Consider the following 7,433-nt stretch of genomic DNA (forward strand, 5'->3'; position numbering starts at 1 on the left):
GACCGAATTGGGTTAAGAACGGCATTTTGTGATACTCAACAAAATCCGGAAAAGCTCCGTGCATTGTTTGTCACTCTTCTTACGAAAGAATTTTCGATCTGATCGTGCTGTCTTGACACATCCTGAAAATTGTTTTTAATGAGCCTAGAACATTGATGATCTGACTCCCTGTTCAACTTTCGTTGGGTTTGGTCGTCTTTCGAGCTAGCTTAGCGCGTTTTTGACGGTGTTTTGTTAACTTTCGCCGACGGCCATGGCGGCGGCCGCGACGGTAGAGAGTGAGTGGACGGAGCACAGGGCTGAGAATGGAAGGACGTTCTACTGGAACGCGGCCTTGAGGAAAAGTGTGTGGGAGAAACCGGACGGGTTTCAACCCAAGACGCAGGCGGCGACGGGCATGGAGGTGGAAGACTCCGAAGGAGGAGGAGAGGACGGGGGCGAATTTCGTCCCGTGGTCAAGGTTCGCCGCAGGAAGGCTAAGGAGGAGATCAACGTCGGCGATGGCGGCAACGACGGCGATGTGGAGAAACTGCTCAGCAACAACAAGTTCAGCCCGCTAGCGGAGGAGAGCAACAACAACAATGCGAACTCAGCAGCAGAAAAAACCAACCCCGTGGTACCAGCAACCGGCAAGTCGGCCGGGGAGAAGAAGCAGCCGCCGCTGGTGGTGAAAGAAATGAGCTTCGCCCGCCTTGCGAAGGTGATGTCGTCGTGTGATGTCCAGCCGGAACACAAACTGACGCGGTACGGCACAAAAATTACGTGCTTCTCGAGCGACGACTTCGACACGGTGCAAGCCCACCTGACGAAGAACAAGGTGCAGTTCTACACGCACGGAAAGCGCAGTGCGAGACCGCACCGGGTAGTAATGCGAGGTCTCCCGAACGTGGAACCGGATTACATCAAGGAGCTGCTCAAGACGGAACATCAGCTGGACGTCTTGGCAGTACACGCCATCAGGCGGAAGCAGCAGCTTCCCGCCATCGATGAGACGCCTTTCATCGTGCTCTTCCCCAAGGGGCACACCAGTCTGAAGGAGTTGAGTAGCAAGGTAAAGAAAGTGGGACCAGTCGTCGTCCGGTGGGTGGCCTACCGGAACAAAGAACCGCACGTGACCCAGTGCAAGAACTGCTTGCAGTTCGGTCACGGAACCAGTAACTGCCATCTCAAGCCCAGGTGCAGCAGCTGTGGGGGTCCCCACAACACAGAAAAGTGCAAAGCAGAAGAAACGCAAGCCAAGAAATGTGTCAACTGTTCTGGATCCCACGAGGGTCTGGACCGCAGCTGTCCCAAACGTGCGCAGTTCATCCAGTCGAGGCAGCAGGCGTCCAAGCCGAAGCCGCCAGCATGGAAAAAGGACAAACAGACTCCGGCAGGAGCTGTGTTTACCGCGGCGGATTTTCCTCCGCTACCTGGAGCGGTACCGGAAGAGAAACATCCTCGTCCCGCAGGAAGAAGTCAAGGAAATACTGGCGCCGACGCCGGTGCAACCCCGAAGGAGCAACAAGGTGAACGGATGCTGTACAGCGAGTCGGAGCTGTGGGCCATTTACCGAGAATACAGAGTTCGCTTGAGGCAGTGCAAGACACCCGAGGAACAGATTGACGTGATCGCACACTTGCTGACACATGGCACGAGAAAATGATCATCTGATTCAGTTACGTTTTTTTTATTATTTATTATTTGTTGTATTTTTGATCCTCGGTCCTAACTTGGTCGTAGCACCTAAAAGGACCTAATAAAAATAAGCTGTGAAGAAAAAAAAAAAACATTGATGATCTGATAACCAAGCGAACCGTCGTCGGATGGGTTTTTTTGTCATAAAATTATTTTTATTAGGTCCTTTTCGGTGCTGGGACCTGGTTAGGAACGAATCGGATTTTGTAATTATATTTTACTTAAAGCTAAGAGTAGTTACAGAGGATCTTGTGTGTAAATGTTAGTGGGAGGGGAGCATCGCTGGATGGGTTATCAAAAAACCTTTTATTGTAGGCTTTAAAGTGATTTCCTAAAAAAAGGTTTTTCCAATAAAAACCAACAGTCCTCACATTTTGGCGAGTGGGGAAGGCACAAACCACCCTAAGGTGGATTGAGTAAAGTTTTTGTTAGAAAAAAAAATGTTATCCACACTAATGAAGACGCCTAGTACCAAGTAAAAAAAAGTTTTTTAAAATGCTTTTTAATTTGAAATTGGACGTAAAATAAATGCAAAACATTTCATGCTACATATAATTAGGCTTAGGAGCCACCATGCAAAAAGCGTTATTTTCACCGATAGAATTTTTTGAATCGAACAGATTCTCAATCAGGAAGGTGAAACACAACTTTCTACGCATAAATCTCCCATGGGTCATCTGATGATATTTTTCTTTCGCCACACTGAAAAAACTCATCTTTCACAAAAAAGTTTAAACTTTAAGAGGCTGTATCTCAGCTACAAGCCGAATTAAAAAATAAAAATAAAAAAAAATCTCAGCTTTCTAACATATACCTTTCCTTTATAAAATATTTTTAAATTTCATAAACTGAACATTTTCTATAAAAGTTCACCTTAAAATATATATTTTAAGTTTCTTCTAACTTTTCAGGATTAACTCGGATCGCTTTGGACTCTTAGACAAAATTGTAGAGCGTTAAATTTCACATTTGAATCTCACTCTTGACAAAATTTCCACACATGATTAACACCTTCTGCGGAAAAAAACGAAAATTTTGCCTATGTCCACAATTTTTTTCAAAAAATTCCGTACAAACTTCAACTTAACCGATTTGGCTAAAAATTGGCACAGATGCTCAACTTTTCCTTGGGAATCGAACCAGGAATTTTCCAAATATTTCCCATTTTCTTGTCATCTACATTTCGGTTAAAGTCACCATACTTTAATAAATAACAATTTTGAGTGATTTCGTGAGAAATTGTTAATGTTTTGTATGAAAAAGAGGACCAGCTTGAAGAAAATAATTAATATCACTCTTAAGGGGTTACATACATGAAAATCACAAAAAATCATATTGCAGAAAATTTATTGAATCCACTAAAAAGATGATTTTCAACCACTCCTCAAACTTTCATGAAGATATTACATGATTTAACTGAGTTAGAGACGATTTTAAGCACAACATTTTGCCGTGCGCAAAGCGAACTGTCAAACTTCCTGAGAGTTTTTCTCGAAACACCGAGTTAATTTACGGGTGCCACGAAATCTCGAGATGGGATGGACCAAATTGGCTGAAATTTGGGTTGCAGACTCTCAAGAACTATCCCGTGTGCATGACGAAGCCCGATTTTGTCATGTTGCGCATGTTACAAAAATCAAAAACTGATGATTTTTTATATTAAAAACACAAAAATATTTTTATCTTTTTTTAAATAAGTTTTTTGAAAATCGGCCTTCGTCATGCACACGGGACCGGTTTAACGAGTCTTCACCAAAATTTTGAGCTGATTTGGCCAAGGCAATGTTGAGATATCGTGGCACCCGTTGTTTGAAACTGCTAACTTCAAAAAGCTGAATCTCGGCAATGATACAACCAAATGTCTTCAAATTTGTTTTGATAATAGATGAATATGTATATTTTAATGCCCTCAAAACAGATTTTACATAGAATAAAGTATGTGCTCACACCAACCTTTGACTTTTTTGTCGATTTACATGTATGTAACCCCTTAATCAGTTTAAAAGTTCGGTACTTAATATCTGTACCAAAGTGAATCAGTACATGCCTGTTGTCTAGGAAGGTGCAATGCATTTCTCCAAAATGTGCAAGATCACGCTGCTCCACCACCCGTTACGTTCGCCGACCCGCCACCACCCCGTCGTCAGCTACCACGCCGGTTACGACGGATGGCGCGCGCTCGAAACGGTTCTTTGTGTATAGAAACCCTGTTTGAAAAATGTCGCACGTCGTACGAGTTGTCGCACGGTTTTGATTTTACCGTTTCGATATCGATTGGTCGAAAGGACAACAAACGCAAGACAAACACTCGACATGCGCGACATTGTTTTTTCCATCGATTTTCCTTAATTTCGACGTCACGATTTTCGTCGACGCAAACAGTTTGACAGTTCTCTTCAGTTGATCTTGTTTGGACTTGATTTCAACCGAATTGAACCAGTTGTCGTTGCTGTTGGGCTACTGGAGGATTTTGGCCGATTGACAGGTAAGTTGTGTTACTTTTCCGGAAAGTTTCGGCTGGAGTGGCGAACGGCCAAATCATAGTCTTATGTTCTGGATTTCTAGATTCCGGTTGTCGTTGCGGTGAAGGACGAAGACGGGACATATCGTTAATCCGGTGGGCCATGTCCATAGACTATGCCGGAGGACGGTACCGGAAGTAATCGGTCTGCGATTGAGAAAGCGGATTGGTGTTTTGCTTTCCGCGGAAGTTGCATTCCCAAAGGAGAAGGAGTGTCCGAGTGTTGAATGTGTCGGAAACAGAAGGAGGGAGATGGTACATTCAAGCTCGGGAGTCAATCACTGTTCCGCGTGAATAAAAAGGTGGAGTAGGACGGAATAATAAACTCCCACGACGTTTCTAAACAGCCAGAATTTGTTAATGGAACCGGTGAGTAGTGTTTTGAATGAGGTGTGTTGGGAGTGCGTTTGTATGACGCAAAACTAAATATAAAACCAATAATTCGACGATGAAAAATATCCAAATTTGAAATTGCGCAATTTTGATTTTTTCATTAAACAATTCTTTAAATTTCAAAATTCTTAACTTCTGAAATCCTAATTTCAAAATTCTTAACATTTGAAATCCTAATTTCAAAAATTCTAAAAAGATTTAGTTTTTTTTTTAATCTGGAGGGTAAATGATATATTTAAAATTTTAAAATCCAAAAAAAAATATAACAATTTTGTTCTGAAATAAAAAACTAAAAATTCTTAAAACTCCAAAATTCTTAACTTCTGAAATTCTAAATTAAAAAAATCGAAGATTCTAAAATTCCAAAAACTATCAATCTAAAATTCCAAAAATTTTTATTTTTAATTAAAAAAATATAAAAATTTGAAGTTAAAAAATTCCAACATTCTTAAATTTTTAAATTTCTACAATTCCTTGCTTCTTTTAAAATTCTTCAAATTGCATAATTTAAAAAACCATTAAGTTTTGATATGAGAAATTCAAGGTTATTTATTATCTTAAGAATTTGAAAAAAAAAATAAAGTTCCTAGATAACATATATTCTGGCATAACAAAAATGCTAAAACTCTTAACTACTAACATAAACATAAACTACTAACATAATAAAATTCTTAAATTCCTACATTCATAGATTCTAAAATTGTGAAATTTTCGGCTTTACAGAACTCATAAAATCTAGTATTCGAAAATCCTAAAAACAAGTGCTAACATTCTGATATTCTGAAAAATTGTATTTTAATTCTTCAAGTTTTAATATTCCAAATACTTTAGAAGTTTTAAAATTCTTGAAAGTCTTAATACTTTCAAAATTCTTCGTTTTAATATTTTGATATTATAACATTATTAAAATTTCTGATTCCAGATTTCAGAACCTCACTGCTACCAACAATAAAATCAAACATAACATGTTTCATTTTTTTTAGACCCAACAATTCTAATGAAAGTCAGCTTTTTAAATTTCAAAACATGAATCTTTCTTTCTCAAAATTTTGAAATGCAAAATATTTATAAAACACGTAATGTCTTAATATTTTTATATTCTAGAATCCTGCAATATTTTTTTTATTTTTTCTATTCGTTCCAGCTCTGTACAAACAGTTTCCAGAGTGCTTTTTGCTGGACGTGGACCAGCAAGAGGAAAAGGACAATGAAAATGCGTTGGTGGTGTTGGACTTCTAGCGGAATCTCAAAAGCGCCATTATCAAAACTCAGTCTTCTTCCTGGAGATACTTTCGGCCGAGAACATCCTCCGGGTGAAGGCGATCGAGGTGGACAAACTTCCCATGGGGCAGCACTCGAACATTGGAAGGGTAGACAAGCAGAACCTTTCCAAAAGTGGTTGGCCATCGTCGGACCAAAAGGAGTCGGTTTGTATTTCCTTCTTGTGCACCGGCCAATCCCGTCATTAAGCGAGATTAAGAAAATTATGGCTGCAGTGATAGTGAATATTTCAAAAACAAAGTGCCAGGCCAGTGCAAACTAATACAAATGAATAAACATAATCAAAAACATAAACAAAGTGAATTTTATTTTGAAAATAACCTCAAAATACCGAAATGACAGCACACGACAAAGGCACGACATCCTAAATAACAAAACCGTGCGACGTCGGTCGAATGTCGTACGACAATGTCGAACAATTTCGATTATCGATCGTACGACAAATACGACATTTTGGTGCAAAAACGTCTGACATTCGTGCGAAAGTCGCGCGACATTGTCGTGCGACGTCGTACGATTGCACGGACGACAAACGACGGACGTCCGACGGACTTTTCAGTCAGGGAAGAGAGGCAGAAAGAAAGACGACGGCTATGGCTAACGGTGCTGGTTGCGCCGCACAAGTTTTCTTCTCTAGCTCTGTGCTGACGATTGTTCTACCATCAGCTGACTGCACCGACGGAGCAGAGAAGAGGCAAACGAACTGAGCGGTTCTTGAGAAGTCACACAAGTCGGGTTGGTGGGTAGAGTGAGGGAAGCTAGAGGGGAGAGGGCGGGGGATCAAGAACTTGTATCCAATGCGGAAGTGTAAGTGCTGCTTGGGCCGCGCCTACCTTTTTTTATGGCATCGTGGAAGAAGTGCAGCGTGTGAAGAAAGAGAGCAACGTTCTCGCGGTAAAATAAAATCGAGCCGAGAATGATGTAACAACTAGATAAATGCAATTATTGTTGCTCGTAATGATGGTCTGGAACAGGAAGGTGAAGAAGAAGAAAATCTGCATCAAGATCGATGACCTCGGGGCGGATCGTTCGGGGGAAAAAGTTCTCGTAGACAAGATCGGGGCAGAGGGCACCTGCACACACCTTTTTTTAATTAAAAATTAAAAATAATTGTCAAACTAAATTTCTTAAATCATGTTTACGTCATTGCAAATTTTGTTTTAAGTTTTTGTCTCCCTCCTTTTCAAAAATCAAGGCGAAAAATGTTTTACTAAATCTGACATTTTCAAAAAACTTGTAAAATCGATTCTTAACTATTCAGAATACTTCGCATAATGCTTATGTACCTTTTTTTCAAACACAAATTTTGAATTTTTGGACTTTTTTCTTTAATTCATTAAAATTTTGTAATTTTTACCATAACTGTAATGATGTATATATTAATAAATAAATTAATCCGCCCAATTTTTTTGTTGAAAATTTGCGTTTTTCTTTGTTTCGTCATCCGTGTCTGTCGCGGGTGACGATGAACGGCCATGATCGGCAACGACCAACTTTTTCAAAACTTTTTTTCGTAAAATCACGATAACTCGTGATATTTACAAGCAAATCCCTTATGTTT

This window comes from Culex pipiens, chromosome 1 (genome assembly GCF_016801865.2).
Source record: "Culex pipiens pallens isolate TS chromosome 1, TS_CPP_V2, whole genome shotgun sequence".
NCBI lineage: Eukaryota > Metazoa > Arthropoda > Insecta > Diptera > Culicidae > Culex > Culex pipiens.